The sequence below is a fragment of the Nicotiana attenuata genome, chromosome 6 (genome assembly GCF_001879085.1).
Source record: "Nicotiana attenuata strain UT chromosome 6, NIATTr2, whole genome shotgun sequence".
In the NCBI taxonomy this organism is placed as follows: Eukaryota; Viridiplantae; Streptophyta; class Magnoliopsida; order Solanales; family Solanaceae; genus Nicotiana; species Nicotiana attenuata.
In genome coordinates, this window is record NC_031994.1 from 76,260,696 (window position 1) to 76,275,458 (window position 14,763).

The window sequence follows — 14,763 nt, forward strand, 5'->3', positions numbered from 1 at the left end:
AGAAGTAAGACGATTCGATGAGGATGTACATTGACTATAAGTAGCTGAACAAGGTTATAATCAAGAACAAGTACCACTACCGTATGATGATTTGTCCGATCAGCATTAGGGTGCTAGGGTATTCTCGGAGAATGATTTAAGATCGGAGTACCATTAGTTGAAGATCTGGGCTTCAGATGTTCCGAAGACGGCTTTCAGGACCTGCTATGGTCACTATGAGTTTTTGATGATGTCTTTTGGGCTGACCAATGCCCCAAGAACCTTTATGCACTTGATGAACAACGTGTTCCAGCCATATCTTGGTTCCTTCATCATCATGTTCATTGATGATAAATTGGTGTATTCTAGCAGCCGGGAGGATCATGTGCAACACTTTAGGATCGTGCTCCAGACTTTGAGGGAGAAGAAGTTAAATGCTAAATTCTCCAAGTGTGAGTTTCGGCTTGATTCGGTGGTATTTTTGGGCCACGTGGTGTCCAGTGAGGGGATTAAGGTGGATCCAAAGAATATTGAGGCAGTTTAAAGTTGGCCCCGACCTTATACCGCTATTGAGATCGTTAGTTTTCTTGGCTTGGCCGGGTATTATCCCTATTTTGTGGAGCGGTTTTCATCAATTGCAGCATATTTGACTAGATTGATTTAGAAGAGTTCCCCTTTCAGGTAGTCTGACGAGTGTGAGGAGATCTTTCAGACGCTCAAGACTGCCTTGACTACAACTCCATTTCTGGTTTTCCCTTCTGCATCCAGTTTTTATGCAGTTTATTATGATGATTCACAGACTGGCATCAGGTGTGTGTTGATGCAGGAGGGTAGAGTGATTGCTTATGCTTCACTTCAGTTAAAGCCCCATGAGAAGATCTACCAGTACACGATTTGGAGTTGGCAGTAATTGTTTACGCGCTGAAGATTTGGAGGCACTATCTCTATGGTGTGTCATTTAAGGTGTTCACGGATCACAGGAGTCTACAACACTTATTCAAGCAGAAGGGTCTGAACTTGAGGCAACAGAGGTGGTTGGAGCTACTAAAGGACTATGATATCACCATTCTTTATCATCCTGAAGGCCAATGTGGTGGCCGATGCTTTGAGTAGGAAGGCTGAGAGCATAGGGAGTCATGCTTTTATTCCAGTAGGGGAGAGACTTTTAGCTTTGGATGTTCAGGCTTGGGCCATCAGGTTCATGAGGTTGGATGTTTCGGAGTCTAGCCGGGTTCTTGATTGCATGGTTTCAAGGTCTTCTTTGTTTAAGCGTAACAAGGCTCGTCAGTATGATGATCTCTATTTCTTGTTCTAAGGGACACGGTGCAGCATGATGATTCCAATAAGGTGACTATTGGGGATGATGGGGTATTGAGGATGCAGGGTCGGATCTGTATTCCGAATGTTGATGGGTTGTGTATACGGTAAAATTGGAGGGTCCAATTTTCGGCCATTACGACGCCTCGTAAGCAAGCTTTCCAAAGGCTCGAGACTATGGTCGAGATTTATCCCGAGGGGCCGTCGGTGTCCAACCTCAAGGCAGCGCAAGTCGACGGTTATGGTAGAAAAGTGGGAAGTTCCCTAGGCGCACGGCTAGGGCTAACAAAGTCTAGAGGGTTAGCTCTGACCCGTATCAGGACATTAAGTGGCTATGCCTGCCCCATATCTTTATAACTAATACGTTTTGTACTATGTTCCCCCTCTTATATAAAGGGGAATCTTTGTCATTTTGTAGGGATCTGATGCTCAATATTGAATAAAAAAGAACATTCTCTTTGCTCTCTAACATATTCTACTAAGCTCTTTACTTCCATTTATTGCTTACATTCATTGTATTCTATTTATTGTTCTTTATTTATTGCTTATTATTGATCATAAAGAGCCATCATCATAGCTCTGGTAAAGTGTTAACCCCCCTTCGGTCTCCTTAAGTCGATCGTCCAACTCGACCTCGAGGGCCCGAATAAGCAAGCTCGAGGCCCCGATCTCCAGCTGTTTGGTTCGATTATCATACCGCCTCTAAGCTCCAATCTTGATTTCTAATCTTTTACTTAGCATTCATTTCTTAGCAACCATCATAAAAATAGATCACGTATTTTTAGAACCACAAAATCAAATTTAATTGTAATTACCATTTTCACGGTAAACAATTTGGCGCCACCGTAGGGCTAAAAATAATAGTGATTATTTCCTTGCTAGTTTAACTACGTAACGCAAGTTATCTTTCACACTTTTTCTCGTCCAAGATCTTTGATTTCAGGTCGAAATGTCTAACTCAGTAAACGCACGTGAAAACACCAATCTTGAAGACCATGGAGAAAATGGTGTTGACGTCCTAGGTGTTGGTGTACCACCACGAAACCCTGAGAATGCACCGGAACCAATTCCCGTGGACGCGGTTTCACATGACGCTCAACACGTCAAAGTAAGCTCCTACACCAACTGGAGCATACACCAAGGAAACCAACAAGAAGCCCAGAAAACCCCAGCTAGGGAAGAACGGGAGGTTGGCCTTCACATTATTTTTGAAATGTTACAGGCACAACAGCTAGCGATCGCTCAGCTGCAAAGTCATCAGGAAACTCACAGCACGGTAGCACCAGGAACGGCTCCTCTAGCCGAGTAGGTACCAGAGAGGTCAAGCGACATTGGGTCGGCAGTCGACCCCGCCATCGTAAAGATGTTCGAGGACCTCACAAAGAGGATTGAGTCGGGAGAGAAGAAGAAAGAAGCCAACGATAAAAAGGTCGAGACCTACAATTCCAGGGTCGATCAGATCCCGGGCGCACCCCCGATCCTGAAAGGTGTGGATTCAAAGAAGTTCGTGCAAAAGCCGTTCCCACAGGAAGCAGCTCCGAAACCCATTCCGAAGAAGTTCAGAATACCAGACCTTCCGAATTACAACGGAACCTCAGACCCCAATAAGCATGTTACTGCTTACACTTGTGCAGTGAAGGGCAATGACCTAAAGGACGACGAGATCGAGTCCGTCCTACTGAAGAAGCTCGAGGAAACGCTTTCTAAAGGGGCAATGATGTGGTATCACAACCTGGCCCCAAACTCGATAGATTCGTTTGCCATGCTGGTGCCATCAAAGTAGCAATAAGGAAATCTGGCATCTTCAAGATCAAGTAGAGGGAGGATGAAATGCTGCGAGAGTTCGTATCTCGCTTTCAAATGGAACGGATGGAACTACCACCGGTCTGCGACGACTGGGCAGTGCAGGCCTTCACTCAAGGTCTGAATGAACGAAGCTCGGTGGCTTCGAAACAGCTGAAATAGAACCTAGTCAAATACCCGACCGTGACTTGGTTGGACGTCCACAACCGATACCAATCAGAGATCAGGGTCGAAGACGACAAATTAGGAGCCCCCTCGGGCTCGGTATATCCAAGCAGGCTGATCACGCTCAACTGAGTCTCGCAAAAGACTACGCGGGCGTTGCAAATATAATCTGAGTATTTATGCCCAGAGTCGAACCACAGAGAATTAACCTATCAATTACTATTGTCCGATTTACTAAATTCACACAATCTGTTTCCCCAAACTTTTTGATTCACAATGGTTGATTTTTCTAACAACTAAAGACTGAAAGTAATTAACAGCTGAAAATTAACTAAACTTGATGTGTAAACAATTGGAATAAGGTCTAAGGCAATGGTTTCCCCCGTTGGTAATTTCCTTGGTTGTATATGACTTATAGCTATGATTTAGTTGTCTCTATCAATCATGAACGCTCCAGCTATCATAAATCTTTCTCAAGCAATTATGATAATTTACTAGACGCACTCTCTCAAGCTACGCTAGCTAGATTCACAATACAGATCACTTAGATTGCACCCGAGGTATCGTTATCTCTAATCCAACCTCTAAACCCTCGGTTATGACTCTCGTCTATACTCCGGGAGTGATGTTGTTTATACAATCACCTAAATATGCACTCTCTCTCAAGTAGATACATAATAAATAGGAACGCATAATTGAGGGCCCTTTCAACTAACCACAATCAAAACAGAGATGAACAAATAAAGATTAACAACCAAATCCAACTATATTAATAAAACAACCAAGTCATCCCCAACGGGTTCCATCAAAACCTTAGATTAAGGTATTTAGCTACTTATAACAATGGAGGAATAAACTACTAGAAGATTCATAATCGAAGATTGCAAGAAAAATAAAAGAGAATAAGAATAATGATGTTTTGGGTGATCTCTCACACTTGTTTCTCTTGCCAAAGTACTCTCTAAACCAATCTGACCTAATATGGCCGAATTCCTACTTTTTATAAGGGTTTTACACCAAGTTTTCCCGACTTGATACTTTAGTCCCTAGCTTTTCCGCGTTCTCCCGCGGTCCCACCGCGGTTACGCCAGGACCGCGGCCAAAGAGGTCCTCTAAATCTGCAGCTCCGCTCTGCCGCGGTCCTACCGCGGTTACGGTCTGACCGCGGCAGGCCAAATTTAGCTCTGCTTTTATCTCTTCACTTAGTGCATTTCGTGGGCATTGTTTGATTGGCCTCTTTTTCTCCGTAATTGATCCCCAAACTTTCTCCATCGACTTCTTTCGTTGGATATAGCCTGCAAAGCATGAAAAGCACTAATTAGAGCATTTGATTATCACTTTTTACCACAAAACTATACAAAAATGTGGTTCTTTAGGGTACAATTATAGTCTAATTCACCTATTATCACAGGCTCCTGGCGAAAGAGCCGAAGCCAAACAAAGAAAGGTACCAGCCATACAATGAAGACAGGAGAAACGCCCCGAGGCGCGACATACCCCGGATGATCAAAGAACGGGCCGAGGGCAGAACCCTCGGGGACTCGTCAACAGAGCCGGGTTCGATAGTCGCGCAGGGCCGGCGGAGGCACCCCGCTTATCAAGATACAACTTCAACATTGATGTTTCAGACATCGTGTTCGCCATCAGTAAAATCATAGACACCAGGTGGCCAAGGCCTGTGCAATCAAATCCTTCAAAAAGGAATCGTAACTTAGTGTGTGAATTTCACAACATGCACGGCCACATGACTCAGGATTGCCATCGGCTCCGAGAAGAAGTAGCACGGCTACTCAGCAAAGGTCACCTCTGAAAATTCCTCAGCGACCGGGCCAAAAACCAATTTCGAGAAAGAGAGGCGACCAAGAAGAATGAAACAAATGAGCCACAACATGTCAACCACATGATCCTAGGAGGCATCGATGCCCCACAGGAACCCGTGATCAGAAGGACAAAAATATCCATCACCAGAGAAAAGCGAACTCGAGGTTACATACCCGAGGATGCTCTCATGTTTAGTGACGAGGACATCGAGACCTTGTCTCAACCTCACAACGACGCACTGGTAATCTTTTTCCTTGTAAATACATTTCATATTAAATGTGTACTTGTGGATCCAGGTAGCTCGGCCAACATTATCAGATCGAGGGTGGTGGAGCAGCTCGGGCTGCATGACCAGATCGTGCCCGCCTCTCGAGTCCTCAACACATTCAATATGGCGAGTGAAACAACAAAAGGGGAAATCACCCTCCCAGTCAACGTGGCCGGCACAACCCAAAATGCCAAATTCCATGTCATCGAAAGAGACATAAGATACAACGCCTTGCTCGGAAGGCCATGGATACATTGCATGAGAGCAGTACCATCAACCCTTCATCAAATGATGAAGTTACCGACAAAGGATGGGATAAAAACCGTCTACGGGGAAAAACATGCGGCAAGAGAAATGTTCGCGGTACACGACGTGGCGCCGATACCAGTACCTCCACTTTCGAAAGAGCCAAAGGATAAGCAAATAGTAAAATAGCGAAAACAAGCTACACCTTCGGCTAAATTCGACTGAACAAAGCAAAGGACCGTACCGCGTCCTCATAGCAAACGATCGAAATATATCGGGGGCCGAAGCACCGTCAGCACTGAGGTATGATCACCTTCCTTTGTCAATTACATCATACACTAACCTAAGTGCAGGTATCCAATCGAAACAGCTGAAGCGCTTACCAACTTAAAGGCCTTAGGTTTCCAAAGCATGCGTTGCACTCTTTTCCTTTGATCGGGTTTTCATCCTCAAGAAGTGTTTTACCAGCAAGGTTTTTAATGAGGCAACATCTATATGCTACCTAAGGAAAACTCAAAAAGTATTCAAGGCTTCTCTTGCAATCAACCTCGAATACTGGGGGGGCATCCCCCTAGAAGGTCACTTACTCGAAGAAGCCAAGATGCGCTGAAGAGGGTCTCGATAGGAAAATAATGTACTGGGCCAAACGGTCGAACGAACCATGCCCGCATAGAATAACTGAGCCCTTAATAGCCAAGACATGTATACTTTTACCAAATAATCAAAGAATACATCCAAAAAGCATTTTGCATTTCAAAGAAGCTCGGTAATTTTTGCAAAAATGGCTCCTCTGTCAAAAATGTCCCGAACACTCGGGGACTGGCGTCAACAACTCGAAACAATGTGACCCCCGGGTCGGAGCTCCAAACTCGTAAGCCCTCGATGAGGCAACGCAAAGATCACAAAACAACTCCAGAGCCAAAAAATGCCCCGAACACTCGGGGACTGGCGTCGAAAACTCAAGGCCACACGACCTCTGGGTCGGAAACTCCGAAATCGCAAGCCCTCAATGAGGCAATACCAAGTTTACAAATAATGGCTCCCGAGCCGAGAAATCCTCGATGACTCGGGGACTGCCGTCAATCGCCGTCTCCATCGACTTATCAAAAATCCGAGGCCATAAGACCCCAAATGGGCAGACTCGGTCTTATAAGACCTACATAAGGCAATTACAACATCTGTAAGACCTCAAGCAAGGCATGAACCATACTTGTACCAAGTAGCCAAAACTGTAGGACCTCAAAGGCATGTAAAACTTGTAAGATCTTACTAAAGGCATAATCCCGATCTTAAAGTTAAGGCTATATATCGAACTTCTAAGACCCCTAAAAAGGCATACCCTCGATATAGACACCGAAACTACTTCACTCGGGGACTGAAAAGCTCCGGCCAAACGCAATGACTACGGTCACAAGGCTATACCAGCCAAACTAACACGACTCGGAGAAGCCTGACCGTCGCTATAAAATCATAGACCTTCAATTACTTTGAATATACTTCGAAAAGAACTGGTTAAATAGGCTACCCTCGACACAGGCAAAAGAGCTTCGACCATGTCAGCTCCTATCTACAGGCTTTGAGCTACTCAGCCTCCGAGCCAAACCTCCCGAGGTGCTCGATCATCGCCATATAACGGCTCACAATTAAGGTTTTTCCAAATCGTCGAAGAGTCGGGAAAACACAGCTTCAAAGTCTTTAACGAGGGAAAAATAAAGCCTATATCAGAGGTCGCATCGACCCAATGCGTAAGAGCCACTGTCGCCAGCCCATGAAAAAGGTCGTACCGACCTAAAGCGTAAGAGCCACTGACGCCAGCTTATATTAAAAGGTCGTACCGACCCAACGCGTAAGAGCCCAAGGGCCAGCTTTAAATTCAGAAACTTGAGGGTCAAATGAGCTCGAGTTGAAACCCGACTCGGAAACTGAACCCAAAACAGTTAACTAAATATGCCTAAGGACAAAAGCATAAGAGTTCAAATGCCAACTTATATTAAAAGGTAGTGCCGACCAAAGTGTGTAAGAGCCTAGGGCCAGCTCAATGAGCCCCAGGGCCGTACTATGGATCTAAGGATCCCTTTCAAACCAAAGACCAATTCATCCGGCTAACAACCAACAAATATCAAGGCAAAAGAAATACGTGAAAGACAAAAATACGAGGCTTCCTTTTATACATGTACGCGAGGGAATATCAGATCCATTTACAAAAGTTCTCCGAGAGCACTACATACAAAATCAGAAAGGGAAAGGCCTAATATACGCCCCCTCATCGGGGACTACGGCCCGTCGGCCTATTTCTCACCATCCTCGGCATCGGATAGAAGGGACTTAGCACCATGTTCGTCTGCCTTTGCCTGCTTCACCTCTTCCGAGAGGTCAAAACCCCTAACACTGATCTCCTTGAGGGTTTCCCTTCGAGATTTGCATTGGGTATACTCCAAGTTCCTGCTCTCACGATCGAGAACCCTTCTCAGCTTAGCTCGAGCATCGACAGCGTTCTTCAAATAGACCGCAACTTTCTTATCAGCCTTAGTTTGGCTCATTACGGCTTCAGTCCGGGCATCCACAACTTCGGCTTTTATCTTTAAAAGCTCAGACTCGAGCTCCGTAATCATATGTGTTTGAACCAAACTGTTCTCGCAAGCTAAGCGGAGTCGAACCTCGAGGGCAGAAGCTTTAGCCAGAGCGCCATTTTCCGCTATAGTATGACTGTCCGCCCGAGCCTTTAACTCATCGTACTCACGTTTGGCTTGACAAACTTCACTCCTAAGGCGTTCCAGATCCCCAGTCTTCTTCTGCAGCTAAAATAAACAGAACGTCAGTCTCAGAAATAGAAAAGAGAACACGCGCCCTATCTAGAGCAATAAATACCTGTTCCTCGAGGTAGGTTTCGTAGTTCAGGCTTCGACTCGCCTCTCACCGCAAATGCGTCAGCTCATCTTCTCTTTCATCATAAAGAAGTCTGAGGGACTTCTCCCCATCCACGACTTTCCGCAGCATGGCCTCACGACGAAGCAGCTCGGACTTGAGCTTGTCAAAAGCCTATGAAAGAGAAACTCGACAAAAGAGTAAGAATTGCAATAATATAAAATCGACACGGACGACAAAAAACTCACCTCGGAATAGAGCCGCTGATCTTCCTCGAAGGTTGAGCACACATCTACCAGTCCGGCTCCGTCTACCCCGGAAGAACCACACCCGATGGGACGCGATCGCTCGGCATATGCGGCTCCTGGTCTCAGACATCCCTCGAAGTACCATCGATGGGGGAAGACATATCCTCGCCGAGCCTCCGGCCTGGACTCATCTTGCTGTAAGCACCGCCACCTTGTGAAAGCCCCTTTTGCTTATTATTAACGCTCTATAGCTCAGAGGATGGCGGTTCTTCTCCCCCTCCAAGAGGGCACGGTCTCGCTCCAAAGGATTCCCCGACGCCTACAGTAATGAGGTTAGTACGCATAAAAAGAAAACGCCCTTAAAGAAGCAAATCACATAGCGTGTACCGTGGTGTTTGGCCTCCCATCTGCCCTTAGATAAACTCGCCACTTGCGCTCATTGCAAGTCGAGCAAGTTGCCAGCTTCCGAGCCCAGTCTATCAGGTCGGGACCTTGCACGGCGTCCATGAAATTGCTGCAGAAAAGGAAAGGAAGGCGCATTCACAGAACCTGTCTGTGCCATAAGCAAAACTACAAAGGTATGAGTGCACCACTTACGTGTAACATTCCACTCCTCAGGGAATGGCAGAAACTCCACGGGGATAATATCAACGGTCCATACTTGAATGAACCAGCTCATCCACTCCCGATCTCTGTATTCTTCATCATCAGCAATAAAAGGTATGGTGGATCGGCATCGTAAGGATAGCAGACCACGATGATGAAAAGGTCGATACAGCCTGATAAGATGACTGAGCGTGAATTCAAGCTCTGCTTTCTCCGTAAAGAACCTTATCATCAATACTATCCGCCAAAATGACGGGTGAATCTGTGCCAAGGTGACCCGGTATTTCAGGAAGAAATCAAGCACAACCCTATCAGGGGGGCCTAGTGTGAAGGGGTGTGTATATACGTTCAAAAACCCCTCAGCATGATCCATAATGCTCTCTCTCGGGGAGAGTACCCGCAGTAGTACCTTTTCCCCCATCCGCAGTCTTTCCTCACTGACTCAAGATGCTCATCTCCTACTAAGGAAATAAACTTCGAAACATACTCCCTACGACCCCAAGCGTCTCGGTTCAAAAGGCCTTCAAGGGCGGAACTCCCCTCTCCTCGCCGAGCGGACCTTGGTGTGGTAGCCATAATTGTGATAAAATTAGAAAATCCGAGCAAAACCCTTAAAATCGAAATGGTGAAAGCCTTGACACAAGAAAAGAAATTTCCACGAAGGAGGACAACTACTCAGAATAGCAGAATCATCAAAAGGGGGAGGCAACCCTATATATGGAAAAAGCAGTGACTATCCGCCTGCCTCAAAGGCTGATTAAAAATGTTGGTTGAAACATTTCTCGCTTTGGGAAATTGTGCCAACGGAATCACCTCAGTCATTTCGTGACCATATCATACACTTGACGCCGCCATACGACGCCTTGGGGTCAGAAACCCCCGCATCGACCAAACCTCGAGATGGTACCCGATCTCGAGGACCTCCGTCAAAAAGAAGATAGGCTCCAAGAAGCCACTGGCATCATTACGAGTCCCGAGATGGTGCTCGATCTCGAGGACCTTCGCCAAAAAGGAGATAGGTTCCGGAAAGCCAATGACATCACTACACGGCCCGAGATGGTACCCGATCTCGAAGATCTCCACCAAGAAGGGGATATGCTCCAAGTGGCCATTAACATCATCCTAAGCCTCGAGATGGTACCCGATCTCAAGGACCTCGCTCAAAAGAAGATAAGCTTTGAAAACCTACTCATATGGGCTAGGCCTCGAGATACTACCTGAACCCGGATAAGCCCCATCCGAAATCTATCTACTACGCCTCAAGGCTATCTATACTGAGTTCAAAGCAAACTTCCAGGTAGCCCGAGCTCGAGCGAACCCCCGCTCGGGGACTGTTCCCGAAAGCCTAAAGGCTACATTTATTCTCAGACCCCCGAGAAAATCCCCCCGTCGAGGTCTACCGCGGGTCTAAAGGGATAAGTCTCTCACTAAAAGTTCGAAGCCCCACTCTCATTCAACTCGAAGCCAGGGATCCCGACGGCTCGAGTTTATCAATCCAATCCGGGCTCAGTCCAAGGAACGGCAACAGTTTCTACGGGGAAATGTGTTAACCAGTCAAGAGCTAGAGAAATACTTACGCCCGGGCTCGGTACTCGTACAAGCCAGTAAAATCACGCATTCAGATTCTTCACAAGTGCAGATTAAGGGAAATAAAGAATAAATCAGAGACAAATCAAAGAAACGTCTTTTCCATTAATAAACAACGGTTACAAAGCCCACAAGGGGTCCTTACACATGATTACAAAGCCCACGAGGGGTCCTTACACAGAAACAAAGAAGCAAAAGAAAATACATACGATGAAAACCAAGAGTCTAATCTATCCTCGACGGCGATATTATCGCTTGGGAGAATAAGAATCGACAGTACATTGAATGACACTGAAAAGATGAATCGACGGGACACCTCAGTTATCACAAAGGCTTACGTCATAAATGTGACATCATCACAGAAAGTTCGAAGGGATGGATATCAAAGTCGTTTCTTGTCGTTCCATTTCAAGAAACGCGGGGACTATCTGTATGCGGTATAATCAGAGGGTCCAATTTTCGACCATTACGATGCCTCGTAAGCAAGCTTTCCAAAGGCTTGAGACTACGGTCGAGATTTATCCCGAGGGGCCATCGGTGTCCAACCTCGAGGCAGTGCAAGTCGACGGTTATGGTAGAAAAGTGGGAAGTTCCCTAGGCACACGGCTAGGGCTGACAAAGTCTAGAGGGCTAGCTCTGACCCGTATCAGGACATTAAGTGGCTATGCCTGCCCCATATCTTTATAATTAATACGTTTTGTACTATGTTCCCCCTCTTATATAAAGGGGAATCTTTGTCATTTTGTAGGGATCTGATGCTCAATATTGAATAAAAAAGAACACTCTCTCTGCTCTCTAACATATTCTACTAAGCTCTTTACTTCCATTTATTGCTTACATTCATTGTGTTCTATTTATTGTTCTTCATTTATTATTTATTATTGATCATAAAGAGCTGCCATCATAGCTCTGGTAAAGTGTTAACCCCCCTTCGGTCGCCTTAAGTCGATCGTCCAACTTGACCTCGTGGGCCCGAATAAGTAAGCTCGAGGCCCCGATCTCCAGCAGTTTGGTTCGATTATCATACCGCCTCTAAGCTCCAATCTTGATTTCTAATCTTTTACTTAGCATCCATTGGTTAACAACCAGAATAAAAATAGATCACGTATTTTTAGAACCACAAAATCAAATTTAACTGTAATTATCATTTTCACGGTAAACAGGTTGCATGAGGTGATTCTTGAGGAGGTCCATAATCCACGGTATTACATTCATATGGGTGCCGTGAAAATGTACCATGATTTGAAACAACACTACTGGTGGAGAAGGATGAAGAAAGATATAGTGGAGTATGTGGAAGTACCCATGATTTGAACTGTCACCAGGTGAAGTACGAGCACCAGAGACCGGGTGGGTTGCTTTAAAGGCTTGATATTACGGAGTAGAAGTGGGAGCGTATCACTATGGATTTAGTAGTTGAACTATCACGGATCTTGAGGAGATTTGATGCAGTGTGGGTCATTGTGGACACACTGACCAAGTCAGCACACTTCATTCCAGTTATGACTACCTACTCTTCAAAGCAGTTGACTCGGATTTATCTTCGTGAGATTGTTCGTCTTCATGGTGTGCCGGTGTATATCATCTCAGATCGAGGCACACAGCTCACGTTGCATTTTTAGAGAGTCGTGCATCTTTACACACAGGTCAATCTAAGTATTTTCATTCACAGACGGACGGGCAGTCCCAGCGCACTATTCGAATATTGGAGGACATGTTACGTGCATGTGTTATTGATTTTGGGGTACATGGGTTAGTGTCTACCGCTAGCATAGTTTGCCTACAATAACAACTATCAGTCTAGCATCAAGAAGGTTCCATAGGAGGCCTTATATGGGAGGCAATGCCATTCTCCGATTGGTCAGTTTGAGCCTGAGGAGGCTAGGTTGTTGGGCACTGATTTGGTTCAAGATACCTTGTAAAGGGTGAAGTAATTCAGGATTGACTTCGTACAATGCAGTCCAGGCAGAAGAGTTATGTTGATCGAATGGCTCGTAATGTGGCATTGATGGTGGGTGAGAGGGTTCTACTCAAAGGGCTATTTATTGTTATGGCTTTGGTATTGTTATTGGGCAATGTGGTGGCATATATGCGCGTGTAGTGTAGTTGATTGTTATATTGTGATTGAGATGCGCATGTGACGACACAAGGGTGGTATGTATACTGATGTGCATGCGGCGAGATAATGGGGCTTATGCGCATGTTGCTAGTAAGGAAAAATACTTCATTGTGAAGTACACATGGAGAGATAAAGGGGCTTATGTGCGTGAAGCTATTTCGGAAAAATATTTTAAAATGTGAAGCTCACGCAGCGTCATAAGGTGACTTGAGATTTGTAATTATAATGTATGGTACATCGAGGAGAATCTTGTTGTAAATCTTATGTTGTAACGGCTTGATGGTTAGAATATGTCATTGTTTGCCTTAACTGATTTCACTTCGTGTTTTACTTATTTCGGTTACTTTGTGTTGTCAATTATTGATTATGGTTTCCGTTGTTAGTTTTATATGTCTAGTGAGTCTCTTGACTTGAACCTCCTCACTACTCCACCGGGGTTCGTCTTGATACTTAGTGGGTACCGTTTGTGGTGTACTCATACTATGCTTCTGCATATTTTTGTGCAGATCCAGGTACCTCTGAGCGAGCTGGTCGTTAGGGAGCTGATTTTCGAATTGCTGTGGAGATTTCAAGGTATACCTGTTGTCCGCTTGCAGGCCTCAAAGTTATATTCTATTGCTTTTCCTTGTGACTGTTATTTGTATTTCAAAATAGTGATGTATTATGAGATTCTAGAGTACTCTCAGTAGAGCTTATGACTCTGTACTATCGAATTTTTGGGGATATATGACTGTTAATCAATTTTTGACTATGTTATGTTATTTATCAGTTTTTTTTAATAGCTAAGTTGTTTTATTCAGTTAATCTCATCATGTGTTAGGCTTACATAATCTTAGAGACTAGGTGCCATCACGATCCTTAATGTGGGATTTGGGGTCATGACAATTCCCAGATCCAACACTGCTACAAGTTGATCCATCAGCTATAATAACTGGAGAGGGTGCTTTGTGTGCTTGAAATCTAGAAAGAATATTTGGATTACCTGTCATGTAATTTGTGGCACCTGAATTAATCATCCATTTATTTGAAGAGGTAATAAGACATATTTTATTTGACCCAACAAAAGCATTAACTGAAGAAGATTTCTTAATTTGATTTCTGATATTGAAGAAATTTTATGAACTCATCCGAAATCAAAATTATTAGACTAGGAGTTGTAGCATTATGTCCTCCTTATTTACAATTGATAGCCATTTGTTTTCCAACTAATAAAATTCTCAAAGTATCAAAACAAATGATAGAGAAGCCAATAAAAGTTCTATGTGAAGAAATACCAATTGAGCGTAGCTCTTGACAGACGAACTAGCAAAATTCCTCAACTACTAAATATACCTCAATAAATCTAATACCAAAGATAGATGCTAATGAACAAGAATCAGACTTATCAAAGGCACAATCCAGAGAAAAAAACACCCCACGAATCAGAAGACAAAATAGACAGCAAGTTGTATTAGAAGATAAAATAGACTAGCAAAATCAGAAAACAAAAGATGGTCACAAATCAGAGAGCCAAAACAAAATTATAAGTAGTGGGTATCGAGTACCAAATCGATCGGTGACTTATTGGTCAAAACGTCGCAAAACTTCACCAAAAATTACTAGGTGATGTTGGAGAAGAAAGTCTGACCTCGAATGGACTACCCACACACATTCACGCGTTGCCGATACAGTCCCTGACGAAAATCTTTAGCAGGCGCGTGAGCTTCACACGTGGCCCCTCTAGCTCCTGAAATCTGGAA